Source organism: Hyperolius riggenbachi, chromosome 3, assembly GCF_040937935.1.
Source record: "Hyperolius riggenbachi isolate aHypRig1 chromosome 3, aHypRig1.pri, whole genome shotgun sequence".
Lineage (NCBI taxonomy): Eukaryota > Metazoa > Chordata > Amphibia > Anura > Hyperoliidae > Hyperolius > Hyperolius riggenbachi.
Window position 1 is genome coordinate 429,290,186 of NC_090648.1, and position 24,542 is coordinate 429,314,727.

General features: G+C 47.3%; 1 protein-coding gene across 16 annotated transcripts in view; it reads left to right on the forward strand.

Moving 5' to 3' along the window:
- Window positions 1-3,919: 3,919 nt before the first annotated feature.
- Window positions 3,920-24,542, forward strand: part of PPFIBP1 (PPFIA binding protein 1) — a 213,188-nt gene continuing 192,565 nt past the window's right edge. For all 16 annotated transcript variants that reach the window (XM_068277609.1, XM_068277612.1, XM_068277613.1 and 13 more), the window contains exon 1: window positions 3,920-4,022. The gene's annotated coding sequence lies outside the window, so the exon portion shown is untranslated. The remainder of the gene's footprint in view (window positions 4,023-24,542) is intronic.

Here is a 24,542-nt window from a genome sequence, read left to right on the forward strand (position 1 = left end):
CTGGGACTGGTCCATGGCCAGTGAGAGGGCGCTCAGCTGTAGGGGGTGCAGCAGAGAGGCGTCTTTCCGCAGCACAGCCTGGGCCGAGTCAGACGACACCGGTGTCACCCATTTTCAGCATCTTGGCTCGATGCCGTGTGGTCGTTCAGGAGCTTGACTCACAGGCATTGATGGACATGATGACGGAAGTGCAGCTCTTCCTGAGTTTCTTACAGACCTCCGCTGTGAGCAGCACTCCCAGCAGCAGCAGCCAACACCCCACGCAAGTTGTGACATCCACCCCAGCAGCCAGTGATCAGCAGCCCTTCCCGAACGAGAGCGTTGTGTCCCTCAGTCCGGCGTCTGGGCGAGTATTGATGGCTGCCGTTGAGGAGATGATGGGGCCTAATGTGGAAGAGGAGGTTGGGCTCGGGCCAGCATCCCAAGTTTATTTTGAGGGCGATGAGGGGTCCGTGTCTGGGTATGTTGGGGCGGCAGGGGCGGTGGGGGGTCAGGAGCAGAGTTCTATTATGATGAAGGTGATGATGATGATGATCGGGACCGTCTGTATGTGCCTCAGGCCCCGCAAAACATGTTGTATCTTGTGTTTAAGCACTAAAGTCTATGCTCCCACTACTAGGGTACACGGATACTTACAATTTTTGGGCACAATTCTCATGCTGTGGTACTACCAATGAGGGGCCATGCCTTTCTGTGCTGATGCTGAGTCCTTAGTCCTTCTCCTCCTGCTGATGTTGTGTTTAACTATTAAAGTCTGTGTACTCACCACCAGGGTCCACAAATGCTACAATTTTTGGGCTGATAATTTATCGTGCTATGGTGCCACCAGTGAGGTGCCATACTCTTCTTCTGTGCTGCCGCAGAGTGCTGCTTAGTCCTCCTGCTGCCGCCTCTCAAGTCGTATTGAACGACAGCAGCAGACGTATGCTACAATTTTAGGGCTGATTTATCGTGCTGTGGTGCCACCAGTGAGGTGCCATACTCTTCTTCTGTGCTGCTGCAGAGTGCTGCTTAGTCCTCCTGCTGCTGCTTCTCATGTCGTATTTAGTGTCAAAAGAAGTCTGTGTACCCACCACCTGGGTACACGAATGCTACGACTTTTGGGCTGATTTATCGTGCTGTGGTGCCACCAGTGAGGTGCCATACTTTTCTTCTGTGCTGCCGCAGAGTGCTGCTTAGTCCTTCTGCTGCCGCCTCTTATGTCGTATTTAGCAACAAAAGCAGTCTGTGTACCCACCACCAGGGTCCACGGATGCTACGACTTTTGGGCTGATTTATCATGCTGTGGTGCCACCAGTGAGGTGCCATACTCTTCTTCTGTGCTGCCGCAGAGTGCTGTTTAGTCCTCCTGCTGCAGGCTCTCACGTCGTACTGAACGACATTAGCAGTCGTAGGCTAACATTTTTGGGCTGATTTATCCTGCTGTGGTGCCATACTCTTCTTCTGTGCTGCCGCAGAGTATTGCTTAGTTCTCCTGCTGCCGCTTCTCATGCCATATTGAATGACAACAGCAGTCTGTATACCCACCACCAGGGTCCACGGATGCTACCATTTTTGTGGTGATAATTTATCGTGCTGTGGTGCCACCGGTGAGGTGCCATACTCTTCTTCTGTGCTGCCGCAGAGTGATGCTTAGTCTTCCTGCTGCCGCCTCTCATGTCGTATTGAACAACAACAGCAGTCGTATGCTAAATGTTTTGGGATGATTTATCGTGCTGTGGTGCCTCCAGTGAGGTGCCATACTCTTCTTCTGTGCTGCCGCAGAGTGCTGCTTAGCCCTCCTGCTGCCACCTCTCATGTCATATTTAGCGACAAAAGCAGTCTGTGTACCCACCACCAGGGTCCACGGATGCTACAATTTTTGGGCTGATAATTTATTGTGCTGTGGTGCCACCAGTGAGGTGCCATACTCTTCTTCTGTGCTGCTGCAGAGTGCTGTTTAGTCCTCCTGCTGCCGCTTCTCATGTCGTATTTAGTGTCAAAAGCAGTCTGTGTACCCACCACCTGGGTACACGGATGCTACAATTTTTGGGCTGATTTATCGTGCTGTGGTGCCACCAGTGAGGTGCCATACTCTTCTTCTGTGCTGCCGCAGAGTGCTGCTTAGTCCTCCTGCTGCCGCCTCTCATTCAATAAAGCAGTCTGTGTACCCACCACCAGGTCCACGGATGCTACCATTTTTGGGCTGCTTTATTGGATAACTTTGCTGCCATGTCATTGCTATCGACGCAAGAAAAAAAAACATTTACAAAAACACATCTCTGAGTGTTTTTGTGGCATCGACCACTCATTCTCCTCCAGTGGTACAAACACCGCCAGGTGCCATTGGGACTCGCCATAACCTCTGCGATTGCTTAAAGTGTATTTCCCTGTTTAAAACCAATTATTACCAATGAGTAGCCCCATTTAAAGTGTTGACTTAACTTTAAAATCCATTTTCTCAAAAACTAAAAGTTATTTTTGGATTTTTGTGTGTGTAAGTTGTAGCCCCTTATCACCTTTATAATCCATGCAATTTGGGAGATTGTAGCATGTATGGGGGCTTTAATAATAGCTATTCCATGATCACGGCCATGTTTAACCGCGATTGCCTCATTCACAGGAAAAATCCGAGTCGAATTCGTGAGTCCGTCTCAAATCCGGAAATTAATCACGCCGTTTCCAGATTTTTTTGTCAATCACGACGACTCGCTGAATCCGTGATCGGAGCACCACTATTGGGAAAGCAGGAAATTTGGGCACTGCCATAGGCACCTTTATAATAGCAGCTATAGTGTAAAATGTGTGTGCCCTCCTTGCCTGATAAATAGCAGGCACCAGGGTACCTCAATGCAAACGACGGCTTCAAATAGCATTATTTTGCATTGCAGGTGGCCTCAGCACCCGCTATTAATCAAGCCCTGCAGGCCCTCAAATTTCTCACTATAGCCTCTATTTATAAAGGTGCCCATTGCAGTGCCTGAAAATGTGGCTGTTGGAGGGGGTGTTAGGGTTATTAGTTCCCTGCAGGGGGTTATTATTTGCCATCAAGGTATGTGTGGGGTTATTAGTTCCCCCATGGAGGGTTATTAGTTGCCCATGTGGGGGAGGGGGGTGGTAATTAGTTCCCTCCAGTGGGGCTATTAGTTGTCCACCAATGGGGGTTTATTAGTTACCTGGGGGGGGGGGTTATTAGTTGCCGAGCAGAGAAGGGTTCTGTTGGGTTGCATTTTCAGATAATAATATACTTATACATTACTGCAACCAGTTGCAAATTGCAAAATTTGCAAAACAAAAGTTGCAAAAACTTTCACCACACCTCACCCAAAAAAGTTTGAGAACCACTGTCCTAGGAGAAAGCATATTAGACAAAGTGAACCCCCATACTGTCATTTTTGTTCTCTAGTGACTGTAGGTCCTGCTGATCTTTCCTTCCCATGAGTTAAATCCCAATGGTATGATCTCTATCTCCGGGAAGCCCCTGCTCTCCCACATCTTATGGTTTCTGAATTATTATTTTTTCCTCTCTTCATTTACCAGCATTCTGATTCTTTACATCTGGAGCTATAGTGATCTCTTGTTAGAGTCTCAATCCTTATAATCCAGAACTACTCTCTCTCTCTCTCCTGGCAGACAGAGCTCTAAATCCTTCATGCTCTGTTGCAGAAGCAGCGATCAGGTTTTTCCCTAGGCTGAATCTATCTATCCATAGAATCTTCCCCTGAACCTAGTTACTTCATCTCTGTCTTCCCTCTTCCTGTTTCTCAGTCACATCAGGTTGAGCAGCTCATCCAGCCCTGGAAAATTTGGAATGTTTGCTCCAGGACTGACAATCACGGCAGCCAATCCCCAGCCTCGTCCCCGCCCCGTCTCATTCCTACAGCGAGAGTGGTGGCGGGGGCGGGCAGGTGACGTCACGGGAGTCCGGGCTGGCCGGGGGGAGACAGAGGGAACAGGGAGGGGAGGCGGCTGGAGGGAAGCGGATCGGAGTTCCCTGGGCAGAGTGGCTGCTCTGGAGCGGAACTTGGGACACCAGCGGGCAGGTAAGGCACAAAGGGGTGAGGGCTGGAGGGAGGAGAGGCGGTGTCCTTTAAGTGTTTGTCATGTGCCGGGAGACTTTCTTGTAAGTTGCACTCCAGGGGCCACAGTCTGGCTACTGGAACTTTGTGTTGTGGAGGGTCCTGAGTGTGATTCCACATGTCTGAGGTCCTGCATGTTATGTTACAGGGTTGTGATTTCTATACGTAATGGTTTAGGATTAGAGATACTGTGTGTGAGTGGATTGGGGGTTCTGTTTGTAATGCTCCAGGATTGGGGATCCTGTATGTGGTGCCCTAGGGTTGGGGGTCCTGTATGCGGTGCCCAATGGTTAGTGGTCCTGTATGCGGAGCCCTAGGGTTGGGGTCCTGTATGTGGTGGATTGGGGGTCCTGCATGTGGTGCACTGGGATTGGGGGTCCTGCATGTGGTGCCCTGGGATTGGGGGTCCTGCATGTGGTGCCCTGGGATTGGGGGTCCTGCATGTGGTGCCCCGGGATTGGGGGTCCTGCATGCGGTGCCCCGGGATTGGGGGTCCTGCATGCGGTGCCCTGGGATTGGGGATCCTGCATGCGGTGCCCCGGGATTGGGGGTCCTGCATGCGGTGCCCCGGGATTGGGGGTCCTGCATGCGGTGCCCCGGGATTGGGTCCTGCATGCGGTGCCCCGGGATTGGGGGTCCTGCATGCGGTGCCCCGGGATTGGGGGTCCTGCATGCGGTGCCCCGGGATTGGGGGTCCTGCATGCGGTGCCCCGGGATTGGGGGTCCTGCATGCGGTGCCCCGGGATTGGGGGTCCTGCATGCGGTGCCCCGGGATTGGGGGTCCTGTATGCGGTGCCCCGGGATTGGGGGTCCTGCATGTGGTGCCCTATGGTTGGGGTCCTGCATGTGGTTCCCCCAGCATTGGGGGTCCAGTACAGCTGAGCCCTTGGGGTTGGGGGTCCTGTACGCCATACCCCTGGGAATAAGGGGCCTGTACCAGGGATGTTGGTAGTGCCCCATGGATGGTGCTGGTCCCATGCTGCCCCCCTACTGTGGATGTTGGGGGTCTTGTTGTGCCCCCCTCCCGTGGATGGTGATAGTCCTGTGCTGCCCCCTTTGGATGGTGGTGGTCCCGTGCTTCTCCCCGAGAATGGTGCTGCACCTGTGGATAACAGTGGTCCTATGCATCTGTGCCGCCCCATGGATGGCGGTGGTCCTGCGCTGAACCCGTGGATGGTGATGCTCCCGTGCGTCTGTGGCGTACCCGTGGATGGCGGTGGTCACGTGCGACTGTGGCGTACCTGTGGATGGCGGTGGTCCCGTGCGACTGTGGCGAACCCATGTATGGTGGTGGTCCCATGCGACTGGTGAATCCGTGGATGGCGGTGGTCCCATGTGACTGTGGCGAACCCATGAATGGCGGTAGTCCTGCGTGACTGTGGTGAACCTATGGATGGTGATGGTCCCGTGTGTCCATGACGAACCTGTGGAGGGCAGTGGTATCACGCATCCATGGTGCCCAAACTTGTGGGTGGCGGTGGTACCGCACTTCCATACTATTCTCCGTGGGTGGTGGTGGTCCCATGCCAAACCCATGGATGCAGTGTTCTCCCCACATATTTTTTCCAGCCGGGTGGCATGAAAAAGTAGCCAAGTGGCATGAAAAAGTAACCGGGTGCGGCGAGATGAGAGAATGCAGGGCCGGTGCTTCTGTGCACAACTCTGCTTACAGCAGAAGAGGAGGTGAGCTGATGACAGCTGGGTGCTAACCAAAACTAGCCGGGTGTAGCACCCGGCTAAAAGAGCCCGGGGAGAACACTGGGATGGCGGTGGTCCTATGCAACCGTGCTGCCCCTGTGGATGGTGGTGTCCCCACGCTGCTGTGCTACTACACCCCCCCCCGGTGGTCCCGCGTGACTTTGCCGAACCGTGGATGGTGGTGGTCTTCCCACACGCCCATGGTGAACCTGTGGATAGCAATGGTAGGGTGCGTCTGTGCTGCTCCCTGTGGATGGCGGTGGTCCTGCACATCCATGTGCAGTCCATGGGTGGTGGTGGTGTTCCTGTGTGTCCATGCCACTCCCTGTGGATGTTGGTGGTCCCATGCTGGTCCCATGGATGGCTGTGGTCCTGCGCGTCCATGCTGAACCTGTGGATGTTGGTCCCGTGCGTCCATTCTGCCCCATGGATGGCAGTGGTTCTGTGCCACCCCTGTAGGTGGTGGTCCTGCGCGTCCATGCCATCCCTTTGAATGGGGGTGGTCCAGTGCCACACCCCCATATGAATGATGGTGGTCCTGTGTTGCTGTACTACCCGTCCTGGTGGTCCCGCTCGTCCATGCCGATCCTATGAATGGCGGAGGTCCAACGCGTCCATGCTGCCCCTGTGGATAGCAGTGGTCCTGCACATCTGCGAAAATATAAAAGTCTAAAATGAGGTGGTTTCTAGTGAAGCTGCAGGTTAGGATGATCAAGAGTTTCAGCTATATGGGCTGCTGCAAGAAATAAAAGTTAAAACCAGTGTAAGTTTTCTCTTTTGAAAACCACCCCAATGTGTTAAAGAACCAACTGCCAGGCTTGGGAGATGAGTGATACATGACGAAAAGGGAAAGGATGTGAATTTTATATACCTTATAGAATCGTGTATAAGCCGACCCGCATATAAGCTGAGGTACCCACTTTTACCACAGAAACCAGGAAAAAGTGATTGACCCGTGTATAAGCCAGGGGTAGGAAATGTAGCAGCTCGTGCGTTTCAATAATCAAAATGGCAATAAAACTACATTATAGGAAGCCCCAGATAAGTATAAGTGTTTGCGTTTATAACTTCTCTGGGACACTTAAATATTTATGGTGAACATGCACAAGTGCTGCATACACATAAGCAATTGGTTTGGGGACAGATTAAAATGCTGGAGTTTCACTTCAGGTGCTGGCATCACTGCTGCACACTGATTCGATCGGCAATGTACTCGGGGGCCCAAGTAAAGGTCAGTCCTCACACAGAAAAGTAGGTGACTTCACGTATAAGCAGAGGGGGGAACTTTACAGCACATTTTTTGTGCTGAAAAAGTAGGCTTATACACGAGTATATAAGGTACATTTTCTTCCTCCTCTTCCTTTGTAAAATTTATACGAATGTTTGCTTATCACGTGTGAAGCCATTGAGAATCATTATGTGCTATTTGGAAGTGAACTAATGCGGCAGCCGACTGCATACAGCAGACAGTCGTTTTTGTTTTTCCAAAGCGAAACGCAAAACAGGAATTTGTGCGGAAGGCAAAATAGCCCGTTGACTTTCATTAGCCTTCTCTCTACTTAGGTATGTATGCTTCGGTCTGCTCCGCTGGCTGCCCCTTTAACATCTACTGTGCATGCACTGTCACAGCTACGTACCTCATTGATGTGGCTGGAAGCATTGTGTAGTTAGTCAAGACTTGTAACTGCGCATGTGCAGAATGCTACTGGCCACGGGAGCAAGACTGAGGAGGCGCTTGGCTGGGGTAGCACATGCGCATTGACTGCAGCAGGGCATTGAATGGTTCATCACTTAAAGAGACCGTTATGTATTTTAAAAGCAACACCTAAGTTTATACTAACAGAAAACGTACACCATTTATTACAGGGGTCTGGAAGAATCCAGAGATAAATAAAAATTCTCTTGTCCTGGAATCCCCCCCCCCCCCCCCCCCTTTCCATGTTAAAAATATTTTTTGAGGAGATTCAATCCTTGAGTTAGGCAATATTTGCAGTTTTGAAAGAGGAGCTGTCATACATACTATCTCAGAAAAAAAACACCACATACAGTGATGTGGAAAACGATTTGCCCCCTTCCTGATTTCTTATTCTTTTGCATGTTTGTCACACTTAAATGTTTCTGCTCATCAAAAACCATTAACTATTAGTCAAAGATAACATAATTGAACACAAAATGCAGTTCTAAATGATGTTTTTTATTATTTAGTGAGGAAAAAAAACTCCAAATCTACATGGCCCTGTGTGAAAAAGTGATTGCCCCCCTTGTTAAAAATAACTTAACTGTGGGTTTATCACACCTGGGTTCAATTTCTGAAGTCACCCCCAGGCCTGATTACTGCCACACCTGTTTCAATCAAGAAATCATTTAAATAGGAGCTATCTGACACAGAGAAGTAGACCAAAAGCACCTCAAAAGCTAGACATCATGCCAAGATCCAAAGAAATTTAGGATCAATTGAGATCTATCAGTCTGGTAAAGGTTATAAAGCCATCTCTAAAGCTTTAGGACTCCATCAAACCACAGTGAGAACCATTATCCACAAATGGCAAAAACATGGAGCAGTGATGAACCTTCCCAGGAGTGGCCAGCCGACCAAAATTACCCCAAGAGCGCAGAGAAAAAACTCATCCGAGAGGCCACAAAAGACCCCAGGACAACATCTAAAGAACTGCAGGCCTCACTTGCCTCAATTAAGGTCAGTGTTCACGACTCCACCATAAGAAAGAGTTTGGGCAAAAACGGCCTGCATGGCAGATATCCATGGTGCAAACCACTTTTATGCAAAAAGAACTAAGGCTCGTCTCAATTTTGCTAAAAAACATCTCAATGATTGCCAAGACTTTGGGGAAAATACCTTGTGGACCGGCGAGACAAAAGTTGAACTTTTTGGAAGGTGCGTGTCCCGTTATATCTGGCGTAGAAGTAACACAGCATTTGAGCAAAAGAACATCATACCAACAGTAAAATATGGTGGTGGTAGTGTGATGGCTTGGGGTTGTTTTGCTGCTTCAGGACCTGTAAGGCTTGCTGTGATAGATGGAACCATGAATTCTACTGTCTACCAAAAAATCCTGAAGAAGAATGTCTGGCCATCTGTGCGTCAACTCAAGCTGAAGCGATCTTGGGTGCTGCAGCAGGACAATGACCCAAAACACACCAGCAAATCCACCTCTGAATGGCTGAAGAAAAACAAAATGAAGACTTTGGAGTGGCCTAGTCAAAGTCCTGACCTGAATCCTATTGAGATGTTGTGGCATGACCTTAAAAAGGCGGTTCATGCTAGAAAACCCTCAAATAAAGCTGAATTACAACAATTCTGCAAAGATGAGTGGGCCAAAATTCCTCCAGAGCGCTGTAAAAGACTTGTTGCAAGTTATCGCAAACGCTTGATTGCAGTTATTGCTGCTAAGGGTGGCCCAACCAGTTATTAGGTTCAGGGGGCAATTTCTTTTTCACACAGGGCCATGTAGGTTTGAGGTTTTTTTTATCACTAAATAATAAAAACCATCATTTAAAACTGCATTTTGTGTTCAATTCTGTTATCTTTGACTAATGGTTAACGGTTTTTGATGAGCAGAAACATTTAAGTGTGACAAGCATGCAAAAGAATAAGAAATCAGGAAGGGGGCAAATAGTTTTTCACATCACTGTAAGTCGATAAATACTTGCTCTACTTACATAACACATGTATTGTACTGTCCACGGTTTGATTTCAGTGATTTTTCTACAGTAAAAAAAAGAGAAAATCCTTCTTAGCATTTCCCATTTTAACTGTGGCTATTTTTAAGCCAATCTTGATGTAATTTCCTCCCTTACTCTCCTCTGCCTGGTTTGCCCGCCCTTCACTATAGAAAGTGCATTGTCTCAGCATAAGAAATATTGGCCAGAGGTGTACAGAGGTGTGGAAGGGGAAAACAGGAGGGAAAAAGGCTTCAGCCAATCAGGCTGCATTAGTTAAAGAGAATCTGTATTGTTAAAATCGCACAAAAGTAAACATACCAGTGCGTTAGGGGACATCTCCTATTACCCTCTGTCACAATTTCGCCGCTCCCCGCCGCATTAAAAGTGGTTAAAAACAGTTTTAAAAAGTTTGTTTATAAACAAACAAAATGGCCACCAAAACAGGAAGTAGGTTGATGTACAGTATGTCCACACATAGAAAATACATCCATACACAAGCAGGCTGTATACAGCATTCCTTTTGAATCTCAAGAGATCATTTGTGTGTTTCTTTCCCCCCTGAGGGGGGAGTGCATAGCAGAACCACAACACTGAAGAACTTGGCAGCCTTCCAGACACAGGCTGACAAGTCTGACAAGGGAAAGATACATTGATTTATTACAGAGACTGTGATAGTACAAAGTGCTGCAGTAAGCCAGAACACATTAGAATAGCTTTTGAAACTTGTAGGATGATAAAAAACAGGATGCAATTTTTTTGTTACGGAGTCTCTTTAAGTCTGAGGGGACATAGAGCAGCAGAAAAGGACAACCCAGCATGCCCTGCAACTTCCTTTGTGCGTACCAAATAAGAGTCAGGTAAACTGGGTAATGATCATTTATCAACAAGAAAAGTAATGGTGATTTTTTTTTAACCACTTGAGGACCGCAGGCTTTACCCCCCCCCTTAAAGGACTTACGAGGCCAAGTCCATAAAAAAAAAAATGAAAAAAGTTAGCTACCTTGCTCAGCTTGTTAGGCACGGAGGACGCCGTCCACGCCCTCCGTGCCGTTCCGCCTGGTCCCCGCCGCTGCACAGCCCCCCGAACGGTCCCCGACCGCGCGGCCCGGGTCGGGCTCCCCAGCCTGTACCAAGATGGCCGGCGGAGCTGGCCGCGGCTGCGCAGTCCGCATAGCCGCGAGTGCGGCTGCGCAGCTCTAAGGCCAACCCCCCCATCCACGCTACTGTTGCGTGGATCGGGGGTTGGCCTTAGAGCTGCGCAGCCGCACTCGCGGCTATGCGGTCTGCGCAGCCGCGGCCAGCTCCGCCGGCCATCTTGGTACAGGCTGGGGAGCCCGACCCGGGCCGCGTGGTCGGGGACCGTTCGGGGGGCTGTGCAGCGGCGGAGACCAGGCGGAACGGCACGGAGGGCGCGGACGGCGTCCTCCGTGCCTTACAAGTTGAGCAAGGTAGCTAACTTTTTTTTTTTTTTATGGACTTGGCCTCGTAAGTCCTTTAGGGCTCTTTCACATCAGAGCTTGCGTTGGAGAACGCTCAAAGCATACGTTTTGTTGTATGCCTTTTACTGCGTTTTGATATGCGTTGCACTGCAGTGAGTGTGCGTTTTTAATCCGTTTTCAATGCGTTACTGCACATAGAAAAACGCAGGTAATTTTTTTTTCTTTTAGTTGTCAACTTTCTACATTGTTCCTCTGTTGCATTCTGGGACTGATTATCTGCGTTAACGGATTAAAAACGCGCATAGTGTGCGTTTTACATTGACTAACATTGTAACGCATAAAGCTAGCGTTGGCCAAAAAACTGCGCCTGGGTGCAGTGGAACGCAACGCACAAAAAGGCTGCGTTATATGTGAAAGCTAAAATGAAAGTCTATGGACTTTCATTTCACCTTGGGTAACGCAAACTTTATCCTTTGCGTTGAAACGCAGAAAATCTGCCCTAATGTGAAAGAGCCCTTAAGGACCAGACCCTTTTTTTCCATTCAGACCACTGCAGCTTTCACGGTTTATTGCTCACTCATACAACCTACCACCTAAATGAATTTTGGCTCCTTTTCTTGTCATTAATAAAGCTTTTCTTTTGGTGCTATTTGATTGCTGCTGCGATTTTTACTTTTTATTATAATCATCAAAAAAGACATGAATTTTGGCAAAAAAATGATTTTTTTAACTTTCTGTGCTGACATTTTTCAAATAAAGTAAAATTTCTGTATACATGCAGCACGAAAAATGCGGACAAACATGTTTTTGATAAAAAAAAAAACCCATTCAGCCTATATTTATTGGTTTGGGTAAAAGTTATAGCGTTTACAAAACTATGGTGCAAAAAGTGAATTTTCCCATTTTGAAGCATCTCTGACTTTTCTGACCATCTGTCATGTTTCATGAGGGGCTAGAATTCCAGGATAGTATAAATACCCCCCAAATGACCCCATTTTGGAAAGAAGACATCCCAAAGTATTCACTGAGAGGCATAGTGAGCTCATAGAAGATATTATTTTTTGTCACAAGTTAGCGGAAAATGACAGTTTGTGACAAGGAAAAAAAAAGTTTCCATTTCTGCTAACTTGTGACAAAAAAAGAATGAAATCTGCCACGGACTCACCATGCCCCTCTCTGAATACCTTGAAGTGTCTACTTTCCAAAATGGGGTCATTTGTGGGGTGTGTTTACTGTCCTCGCATTTTGGGGGGTGCTAATTTGTAAGCACCACTGTAAAGCCTAAAGGTGCTCATTGGACTTTGGGCCCCTTAGCGCAGTTAGACTGCAAAAAAGTGCCACACATGTGGTATTGCCGTACTCAGGAGAAGTAGTATAATGTGTTTTGGGGTGTATTTGTACACATATCCATGCTGGGTGGGAGAAATATCTCTGTAAATGACAATCTTTTGATTTTTGTTTACACATAATTGTCCATTTACAGAGCTATTTCTCCCACCCAGGATGGGTATGTGTAAAAATACACCCCAGAATACATTATACTACTTCTCTCGAGTACGGCAATACCACATGTGTGGCACTTTTTTGCACCCTAACTGCGCTAAGGGGCCCAAAGTCCAATGAGTACCTTTAGGATTTCAAGGGTCATTTTGCGGCATTTGGTTTCCAGACTACTCCTCACGCTTTAGGGCCCCTAAAATGCCAGGGCAGTATAGAAATCCCACAAATGACCCCATTTTAGAAAGAACACCCCAAGGTATTCTGTTAGGAGTACGGTGAGTTCATAGAAGATTTTATTTTTTGTCAGAAGTTAGCGGAAATTGATTTTTATTGTTTTTTTTTAAAGTACCAATGCTGATTAGCGACAGTGATGGCGCTAATCGGCGACTGATCGGTGAATGCGGTGCAGTGGGCTGGGCACTAACTGACCCTAACAAAGGGGCCTAGCTAATTGTCCTAACTGCTAACACTAGTGATACTAAAGTGTCAGTTTTCACTGATCACTGTTTTTAGATCACTAGGATAGTAACAGGGGGATGATCTGGGGTGGGGGGGTTTGGGGGTGGTGGCGAGTGGGGTCTCAGAGGCAATCAAACAATCACGGGACAATCAAATACAATTACAGCACAATCGAATCCAATCACCGCGCAATCAAATCTAATGCACTCCGAAGGTGGTGGTGGTGGGGGAAGGGGGGGGGGGGGTTGGTGGGAAGTGGGGTCTCAGTGGCAATCAAACAATCACAGGACAATTGAAGCAGTTCACGGGACAATCAAATACAATTGCAGCACAATCGAATACAATCACAGCACAGTCAAATACAATGCACTCGGAAGGTGATTGGGGGGGTCTGAGGGCGATTAAAGGGGGTGGGGGGTTGATCAGGAGCCCGCACGGGGCAGACTGAGTCCTGATCTGATGAGAGGCAGACACAGGGGGTTACTGATCGAAGATCAGTTAGTGATTGCTGGGGAGGACAGATGTAAACAATGCGCAGGGGATGTAATCAGGAGGGGGTCTGAGGGCAATCGAGGGTCTGGTCAGGTGATCGGTTGCCCCCGCGGGGCAGTTAGGGTCTGCTCTGATGGGTGGGGGTGCTGAGGGGTGATGGACAGGTGATCAGAGGGGGATCAGGGGGTAAGCTAGCTGTATACAGTATACAGGGGGGTAGTCTGGGATGTGGTCTGGGGGTGATCTAAAGGTGGGGGGATCAGGGGTGATTAGGAGGCAGTTAGGGAGCTAATCTAGGGGATAGCGTCGTTAGTGACGGGGGGGGGGGGGGGTTTAGAGGGGTGCAAGGGTGCTGGCAGAGGTCTGAAGGCTGGGGTGATCAGGGTATGGGGTCTGTGGGCTGGGGTGGGAGATCAGGGGGGCTGTGTGGGGGAAAAAAAAGTGCGGTGTATACTCACTAGTGCTTCCTCCTCGCTGGTGGTCTCTGGAACAATGAGACCACGAGGCGAGGAGGAAGCGTGTATAAAGCATTTTGTTTACCTAACAAAGTGCTTTATACACTGTAATTTGGCGAATCTCTGTATTCCTCCGCCCGCCGGCGCTGCTAATTGGCCGGCGGGCTGGAGGCTAAATGACCGGCCATCGATCCCCGGCGGAGGATCACGTCACGGATGACGCGATCGCTCCGCCCATGCCCCTAAAAGAAGCGCCGCCTCAGTGCATACGCTGGTCCTTAGGGCTTCCACTTTCCGACCGTCCCTGTGCAGTGGGCGGTCGTTAAGTGGTTAACTTTTGGATTGCCTGGTTAGCATCCTTATTACTTGTTTACCAGATAAAAATAAAGAATTGATTTTATGTCTGACAGTTACACTTTAAGAACTTTGGCTTCTAGCATATTTATGCATAATTATCCAATTAACCTGGGAGATAATTTTTCACTATTAACTATTGAAAATATCAATCAAACAGGACAGAATACCTAGGTCGATCACGCAGGAGCAGCAGTAGAATGACAGCTCGTACTGTTGCACTAAATGGAGCAGGGGCAATGCTGTGGTTGGATCGAATTTCAAAAGATTTCATGCTGAAATCTATTAAAAATCGATGTTCTGTTTTGTGGTAGGATCCAATTCCTTTCAGAATCAATTCCTGTCAGAGAGACATTGGGTGGAAAGCCATGTGTATAGCCAGTTTACTAGAGCATGGAGAAGAGAGGAACAACCATTTCATGGTATGAGAGCAGTTTTATGCTAGGTACACATTATGCAATTTCTCGATGGATCGAAATAATTTACAACATATTGAAACTGCTTCCGATTGATAACGGGATAGATTTTCAGACCCTACTGCACAAAATCGGTCTCCTCTTTAATTGGGAGCCGATCGGTCAGGTCGAAAATAATCGTTTGGACAAGTTGATCTGGCAATAAATTGTATAGTTGTCCTCAGGAAATGCATCAGTGTAAATAGCCGGCATGGGACGTAAATAGTGGGCGTTGCGTACACGCTATTTTTAGCTGTAATTTGCATTGCGGGGTTGGGCCCAGTGGGGGCTATGTTATCGTGATAGTTTGCACCCACACCCTGAGTTATTAGTTTTTAATTTGCGCCCATGGAAGCGCGAAAGGGGGGTGTTAAGGTTAGACGTCCACCTAGGGTTAGCTGTGGGGGGTTATGGTTAGTGACCCACCGTGGGTTAGTCATGGTGGGGGTGTTAAAGTGGACTTGAACTCTTGCACAAGACACAAGGAAAACCTAACAGAAATGCACCCTGTATGTATTTAAAGATGTTTGCCTGTGTAATTCAGGGCTGTGGAGTCGGAGTTGGAGTCGGTGGTTTCATAAACTGAGGAGTTGGATGATTTTTGTAACAACTTCACAGCCCTGGTGTAATTCCCCCTCATTTGTGTCTAATCACAAGTTGGAATTTGATCCTCCCCTGTGTCACATGACTGCCTTTGGCAGATGAGCAGAGAAGCCCATTTGAAAGTACAGGCTGTAACCAATATGTCCGCTTCCATTAATCAGGAAGTAGAAACTGCAGATTTATTTAAGGATTTGTTATGCCGTAACAAAGAAATGTTTTTTGTTGTTGTTGAAAGGTTATTATGCTGTTGTGTATCGTTTAGAGCAGAGAGGAGTTCTGAGTTCAGGTCCACTTTAAGATTAGGCGTTAGACTCCAACTGGGGGAATAGGTTAGTGTTAGGCATCGAGATGGAGGGTTCTGTGTAAGAATAGGGTTAGGTTAGGGCATGGTGTAGTAAAATTACCAATATTCTAATATAGGGGATAACAGAATATTGGTACAATTCTGTTATTGTTATCTTGCGGCTTATTTTTTGCTTGCGACTCTATTATAGGCACGCCTGTGTCTCTGCTCATCTCCTGACTTGTAAAGATTGGCAAGTCAGTCGGCTGGCAACAGAGAGGGATAAAAACAAATGCCTGTAGTGCCGCACATGGCTGAGGTGAACCATGTTTCTGCCGTACAGGCCTTATAGACTTTCTCTGGGTGGGAGGGCCTGGATCTAAGGCTGCTGGAAGTCCTCTCCAGGTCGCACTACCTCTGTTGGGGAAGACGCCTCCTTGCTGTCTGCAAAAGTATTTTTAGGTTTCTTGTTATTTGTGTCTTGTCCCGGGCTGTTACTTGAGCGTCTGACAGGAACCTGAAAGCGAGAGGGCAGGGGGGCAGGATTCCCTCTGCAGAGGGGGAACAAATAACTCCTTGTCCAGACATCAGTAATAAAAACACCTGGAACTGCAGGGTGGCAGGGCAGGCCAAGGAAAACCAACGGCAGGGCCATGCTGTGATGCCATCTGTTGCTAAAAATATCACACCAGCATATCTGGGCAACAATTCTCAACCAGTCCTGTGTTACTGGGATCCACAGACAGAAAACTCTGGGCTGGTTCACTCTTGGAGCGCAGATTGCGATTGCACGGCACAAAATTGTGCCGTGATTTATCATTCCCGTTCAAGAGAATGCTGAACTCTCATCTCAATTTGCAGAGAAAGATTGTTTGCATTGCAGCATCGAGGACTAGTGTTATCATCAAAATAATGCCTGGGAACTCTTACAGAGAAGCTATTCATTATCAATGAAAATTGGTGCTGCAACATCTCCACCCAATAGGGATAGAATGTGTAGATCGGAGATGTTGCGACTAGACAGGCTGAAATCTATTGGGAATCAGCCGCGGGGTATGTACAAGCAAAAGATCTCTCATCGATCAGAGAGGGATTTGTCTTTTGGCCGAGCTGCCTATACATAGCTTGATGTATGGGCACCCACTCTTCCGTAGCAGGAATGATGTTTCCAGCAGACTTTCAAAGCTTGTAAGTAAGGGGAAAACTGAGTTCATTTAAGTTTCTATATTTAGATGGCACATAATGGAAAGCCCCCTGTAAAATTCAGGGGCGCCTCTAGCCATTTTGACACCCCGGGCGAGAAAACCTGTCACACATCCCCCCCCCCCCCCCCCCCCCCCATGAAAATAATTGTAATGCGGCAACGTTTCACCAGAAAATTATAGTCATGCAGCAGTGTTTCACCAGAAAATACATGTATTGCGATAGCGTTTCATCAGAAAATAATCGTAATGCGGCAATGTTTCACCAGAAATTACTTATTTTGGCAGTGTTTTACCAGAAAAATACATGGAACTGTGGGCAGCGTTTCACCAGAAAATACTCTCAGGCAGGGCTCCACTTTCATGAGGCACAAAGGGGGACAGAAGAAGAGACACATGGGTCGAAGGAGGCACACAGGACAGAAGGAGGCACACAGGAGGACAGAAGGAGACACAATGGGGTACAGAATGAGACACAAAGCAGGACAGAAGGAGGTACACAGAGGGGCAGTGGGAGGTACAGAGGGACAGAAGAAGGCATGAGAACCAGGAGGCACAAAGTGGGGCAGAAGCAGGCACACAAGGGGCAGAAGGAGGCTCAATGGGGATAGAAAAAAGCACAAAGGGGGGTAGAAGGAGGCACAAAAGGGGGACACTAGAAGGCAGAGTGGGATGTAAGGAGGCACAGGGAGCCAGAAGGAGGCAGAGGGGAACAGACAGAGCCACAGGGAGACAGAAGGCACAAAGGGGACAAAGGTGGCACATGGGGACTGAAGAGGCACAAGGAGACAGAAGGATGCACAAAGGGGGAAAAATAGATGCACAAGGCATCATTTGGAATATTTTGATTACTCCAGCATATCTAGTTGATTCACATTCAATGAATTTTGAGCATTGTTTTTTTTTATTATTTATTATTGAAAATCCGATTGGAGAGGTTGGGGTCAGCCGTCAACTGAGGGGTATCAGTGGCTATATAGTGTTGCCCTGTGATGAGCGTTCAATCAATACGCAATAATTTATCCATAAAGTTTGCTTCATGGTGTAGGAATCTGTCACTATTTGATTTAATTCCAATCAGACAGGGATCAATTGGTTTGGCATATCGGATCATAACCTGTGTATTGATAGCTTGAACATGTTTTATTTTTTTTGGGGGGGGGGGGGGTGGAGGGAGTTGGCAGGAAATTTGCATTGTTTCAAAGGAAATAAAGGTCAGCCTCCACATCCCTCTCAGGTCAGGTGTTCTTTAAAGGGGAACTGAAGAGAGAGCTATATGGAGGCTGTTATGTTTATTTCCTTTTAATCAATACCAGTTGCCTGGCAGCCCTGCTGGTCTATTTCTCTGCAGTAGTATCTGAATAAAACCAGAAACAAGCATGCAGCTAGTCTTGTCAGATCAGACTTTAAAGTCTGAACCACTGAAACACCTGATCTGCTGAATGCTTGTTCAGGGGCTATGGTTAATAGTATTAGAGGCAGAGGATCAGCAGGGCTGCCAGGTAACTGGTATTGCTTAAAAGGAAATAAACAGGACAGCCTCCATATACCTCTCTCTTCAGTTTCCCTTTAAGTCAGTCACACAAAAGTACGCACAAAATCCTATAAAGTTTTGAAAAAAAATAATCAGATCTGGCAAAAACATAAACTTTGCTGCAAATAAACCTGATCTAGGATGGGTGCTGTTGTAGACTGAGACTGGCATTGCTCAGCAGAGTGCGCTGGCTGGTTAGTTTCTCTGCATCTGATGCATGGCCTGTGTGGCACTGCTGACTGAGTAATAATGGTTGGCACTCCTAAACATAATGCTAATGTGAGCTGGCACTGATGGATATGTTCCTGATACAGGCTGGCACTCCTGCATGCCCAGCTAATATAAAGTGCTGCTGAGACATACACATTGGTAATGCCTGGTGGCACTTTCTGGGTACTTCAGTCAGACTGCTGCTTGGGTCTGGTGCAGAGTGTAATACATGGACATTACCGTTGTGGAAGTCTATAGCCCTAGGTGGCTGGCACTCCTGGTCCCAGTGTACGCCCGGGCTGCACATATGCCAAGAGAAAAATAGCCACTTCTCATGAAAGTGGACCTGAACTCTTGCACAGGACAGAAGGAAACCTAGAGCAATGAACCCTGTATGTATTTAGAGAGTTTAGCCTGTATAATTCCCCCTCACCTGTGTCTAATCACAAGTTGTAATGGGATCTCTCCCCTGTGTCACCTGACTACCATTGCAAATAAGCTCATTTGAAAGCACTGTATGTTAACAATATGTCTGCTTCCATGAATCAGGAAGTAGAAACAGTGCAAATTTATTGCAGGATTTGTATCAGCTGAAGAAATGTTATTTTTTTAAAGGGTATTATACTGTTGCGTATGTTTTAGAGCAGAGATGAAGTTCTGAGTTCAGGTCCGCTTTATAATGGACCTGAACACTTACACAGGACAGAAGTTCTGAGTAATTTTTTAGTACCACTTTAAAAGTTTCCTAATCCTAACGCCTTCCTTAAAGAGAATCTGTATTGTTAAAATCACACAAAAGTAAACATACCAGTGCGTTAGGGGACATCTCCTATTACCCTCTGTCACAATTTCGCCGCTCCTCGCCGCATTAAAAGTGGTTAAAAACAGTTTTAAAAAGTTTGTTTATAAACAAACAAAATGGCCACCAAAACAGGAAGTAGGTTGATGTACAGTATGTCCACACATAGAAAATACATCCATACGCAAGCAGGCTGTATACACCCTTCCTTTTGAATCTCAAGAGATCATTTGTGTGTTTCTTTCCCCCTGCATCTCTCATGCACTGAAGTTTCAGGCTGCTCTTTTCTTCCTGCAAACAGCTTTGCCCTTGTCTGTAATTCCTCACTATGTGAAAGCCCAGCCAGCTCAGAGGACGATTTATCCAGCTTGTAAAGGATAAGAGAGAAGTTGCTCTAATCTAAATAACACACAGGCAGTGTGCATAGAGGGGCCTGGAAGGGGGAGTTCATAGCAGAACCACAGTGAAGAACTTGGCAGCCTTCCAGACACTGGCTGACAAGTCTGACGAGAGAGATAAGTTGATTTATTACAGAGACTGTGATAGTACAAAGTGCTGCAGTAAGCCAGAACACATTAGAATAGCTTTTGGAACTTGTAGGATGATAAAAAACAGGATGCAATTTTTGTTACGGAGTCTCTTTAAAGTGGCTTTTCAGTGAAAATTTTACATCTCATGTGTCCTCTTGTAATGGTAAGTTATAATTACCTGCTGTGTCTTCTCCCAACTCGAAGCTCAGTATCCACCAGCTTCTGGCGCATAACCCTGCCTCTGCAGAAAACCGCCATTCTGTGTTGTCTATCGAGATAGAGAATTTTCTTCAGGGGGTGGGGCTAAATGCTGAAAGCCAGCAGATATGGGGCTTCTGGGACGATGGCGCATGGTGTGAGGAGGAGAACCGTGAGCTCAGCCAAGACAGTGCAGCACTCTGATTCTTACAACCACACATCGAGGCAGCGGTACTTATGCTTTATATTCTCGGCGTAGATGGCCCTGACAGGCTGCCTGGGCTGAGAACATTCTAGCATGTGTACTGCCCATTGGGGTGGATGAGACCCTCTCACACCTACCATTCCTAACCATTAGCCAGTTTGCTGCTGATCACCAAAGCACGGATACAGCCGTAATGAAGGTATTCTCGGCATACTGCTATTCTTTTAGCGAGAAACAATGGTCATGGCTGGTGATCTATTACAGTACTGCATTCGTGAGATGGGAGTGCTGATCACCAAGTTACTCACTTTATGAAATAAACACTTATATCGCACTTTTCTCCTGGCGGACTCGAAACGCTCCAGGGCTGCAGCTACTTAGGAAGCGCTCCATCAAAGGCAACAGCCTTACCAGCATGCTGTCCAGCTGATCAGCTGTGTTCACCACTGTAATGGCTGGTACACATGAGCTACAAATGTAGCTGGTCGCTAGTACACGGGAGCGTGTGCGCGACAGATCGGCGACAATTCGTCGCCGGGTCCCTCCGCATACACACGCGGAAGAGAGATTACTGATGCGCCGGTAGCTGTCGCCGACGCCCCCCCCCCCCCCCCCCCCGCCGGATGCTCCGTGAATTCCCTATTGATTGCGGTCGCTAGTCCGCATACACACGCCGCACCAATCGCGCGCGTGCCACGTGGTTGCGGCGACAATTGTAGCCCGTGAGTATGAGGCTTAATAGATCTCACCAGCCATATATAAACATGGAGTTCTAAAAGTGGCAATCAGATTTTGAAGAGTGGAGAATAAAATTGGGCATTTTTTTTTTCCCCTTTAATCCTTACTGCTAACCTTTGCACTGCTGTACTAGGGAAGTGAGCTCTGTATTCGCGTCAGGAAAGCCTCCTCATCCCTCTGTTATGCTGGGTGAGACTATCTGGGGCGTTACCCACCCTCCTCCGGGTCCTGTGCCAATCACATTGGGAACATTGGGAACCCCCTCCCCCTCCCCCCCCCCCCCCCCCCCCCACACACACACACACATCAACCAACCATCCTTGTGGTTTACTGCTGTCAAGTCCACAAAGCATCCCAGAGCCCTCTGTGTTGTCTGTTGTGTTCCTGAGAAGATCCACTGTGTATTTAGGCTGCTGGAAGTTTACTCCCCCCCCAATATATTCTTTTTTTAGATTTCTCCACCATCTGAAAAAAAAAAACTCTCCCGAATGGTCCGGAAGCTGCAATTTTGCACGCTCTGCTGGCTGACTCCCTTCTCTACAGCTCGCTGTTGTCTCATGTAAATTGCTGGTTCTTTGCTGCACTCAGAGATAAGTGAATTATTTCTCCCTGCGGCTTGGGAATGAGAGAGTTTTGGCAGCAGACTGCTGATCCGATAGAGCTGTTCTTAGAAGTACAGGAAGAAAGGAAAGTGAGGACTGTGGGAACTGCTGGATCAGTCAGCGCTGCTTACTGTCTTGAGGGGCTAGAAACCCTGCTAGATGGGGCATGCTGGGATATGTAGTCCCAGAGTAGAAATATTAGAGCTACTTAGGCAGATCTTCCACAGTGCAAACCTAGGCAGATGCCCAGGACCTGGTATTTTTGCAGGCACCTGGATGTCACCACATCTACCCCCACCCCCAACCTGCTGCTGTCCTTGCCATACAAATCAAATGGCAAGCACAGAGAAGCCTAGGCTGTAACCCAACTATGGCCCCATTTCACCTAATGTATTCCTGAATCTGCTAGTCTGTTCTATAATGTCAATTTTTGGCACAGATGTTTTCCTAGCTCTATGCAAAATTACGCTAGTTTCTATCTGCGTTTTAATCTACTTTATTAGCAAGTGCAAAATAAATCGATTGTTAAACTCTTATGAGCCCCGTCACCAGCCATTTTCTGCAGCATAGACGTCCATATCTGTTAGCCGTGATTTTCTCTAATAGATTGCACACCACCCGCTTGAAACCTAAGCAGCGGTCTTGTCCACAGAGCTTACCGTTAGCTAGTTTGTGTCTATTGTTGGCTATTTGATAGATTACCTAGCTATGTCTTTAATGCTGGGTACAAACTTTGCGATTTCCCGCTCGATCCGCGGGATCGATTGGATCGATTCGATTATTTCCAACATGTTCGATCGGGTTTCGATGGATACAGCCGTCGATTTTTGCATACTTAATATGCAAAATCGACGTCTGTATCCATCGAAACCCGATCGAACATGTTGGAAATAATCGAATCGATTCAACGGATCGAGCGGGAAATCGCAACGTGTGTACCCAGCATTAGACCAAACATTTCTTGAAAAGGGATTGTAACATCCAAATATTTGCCCAAAAATTATTAGCGCCCCAAAAATTATATATGTAAACCCATTTTTTTTTTCTAAAATAGGTTCCTATATGTCCCCCAATTTTTTATTTTTACCCGGTTGGTTTTCTTTGGCTAACTGCAGGAACTCTGCAATGCCAATAGGATTGTGAGTTTTTACTTTTTATTTTTTTGCTGCAGTAACAAGCTTATTGCAGCATGCAAAACACATAAAGCTTCCTATTTTGGATAAGATTAGGACACTTTGACCAGAAAGTAAGTGAATCCCCCATAACCCTTTGAAGAGATGTTAGCTTGTTGCCTGTTAGTAATGTTAGCCTGGGTGAAGTTTATTATCGGAGAGACAGTAACGGCCTTAAAAGAAACCAGAGATTAAGAATACTTACCGTTTTAAACATAACTGGGGCTTCCTCCAGCCCCATGTGCACGGATTACTCCCACGCCACCTTCCTCTGCTGCCAGCAGCTCCAGTACCAGGTCCCGTAACCTCCTCCAGTCGCGGCCAGTCTGCACAAGAGGAAGTGCGCTCTTTACGTATCTCTTCAGCGGCCGCATGTTGTTTTAATGCGTTTTTTTTTCCCCTAGCAGTGCATTGTGAATAATCTTCAGTTTTTCAGTGTATAGTGTGGAAGAGGCCATAGGGAAACATGGACACTGTTACAACTGACAGCAACTGATCTAGTGTAAAAGGACCCAGAGGGCTTTCTTACACTACATGCGATTTTGATGTGATTTTTACATGCGATTCTTATTTTTTAAAAAGTCTTGCATGCTGCATTTTTTTCCTGTGTTTTTCTTCTTGTGTTGCTAGCATCTAATGAAAATTGGAATTGCGATTTGCAGTGTAAAAGAAGCCTAAGGCTGTGTTCCCACTGTGCATAGCAAATCTGACAATGAACAGCTCCTGTTTTATATGTAGGAGCCATTCACACTTGTCAGTCTGCAGCAGATCCATTGCAGTAAGCGGACCGCCCTTCTGTGTAGTTCCTGATAATCCCGGGCAGGTGGATGCGTTCCCCCATATAGCCTGTGGGGGTAACACATCTGCGCCGGGCTACAGCTGGACCACAGTGGATAGCAGAGGCTACAGATGGGAACCGAGTCTAATGCTAGGTACACCTGATGCAATTCAGGGCTGTGGAGTCGGAGTTGGAGTCGAGGAGTCGGAATCGGGGCAATTTTGGGCACCCGGAGTCAGAGCTGGAGTCGGAGTCGTGGTTTCAGAAACTGAGTCGTCGGGAGTTGGAGTCGCATGATTTTTGTACAAAATCCGCAGCCCTGTTAAGTATTAGACTAAGGAGTCGGAGTCAGAGTCTGAGCAATTTTGGGTACCCGGATTCGGAGTTGGAGTCAGTCGTGGTTTCAGAAACTGAGGAGTCGGAGTTGGAAGATTTTTGTACCGACGCCACAGCCCTGATGCAATTTTCTGACAATTCACTGTCAGATCGATTATTTCCAACATGCCCAATCTGATTTCCGATCGATTTTATCTGAACGTGTTTTCAAGTGAACAGAAAATCGATTGAAAAGTCGATCTGAAATCAGATCAGAGTTGTTGGAAATAATCGATCTGACGGTAAGTCTGTCAGAAAATTGCATTGTGTGCACCTAGCATAAGCTGTTGGCAGGAAATGGGTTTCCTCAGTAGAGGGAAGCCTCTGGAATAGCTTCCTCCATCCCCCTCGACCCCACCAATCCAGTGTTTGGGATGCACTGAACATGTTCAAGAAGACCTTGTGAAATATTGACTCGTGGTCCCGCTCCAGTCTGTGTATGTGTGTTGCTTTATTGCACCTGTGCAGAAGCACAAAGCCGCTCATGCACAGCTTTTTCCTCCATGCACAAGCGGCTTTGTGCTACTGTTCCGACGCGGACCTTACTGGCACCTGCGCAAGTACAGCAATAAAGTGCAATGGCAGCTGTCAGAGCAGTTAAACTGTACTTTGGGAATTAGTCATGTGTACACAGACAATATTATTTGTGCACATAAGCAAATTTGATAAATGTATAGGTAGTAAAAAAGTAGGAAAACATTTTATTGAATTTTATGTCAGTT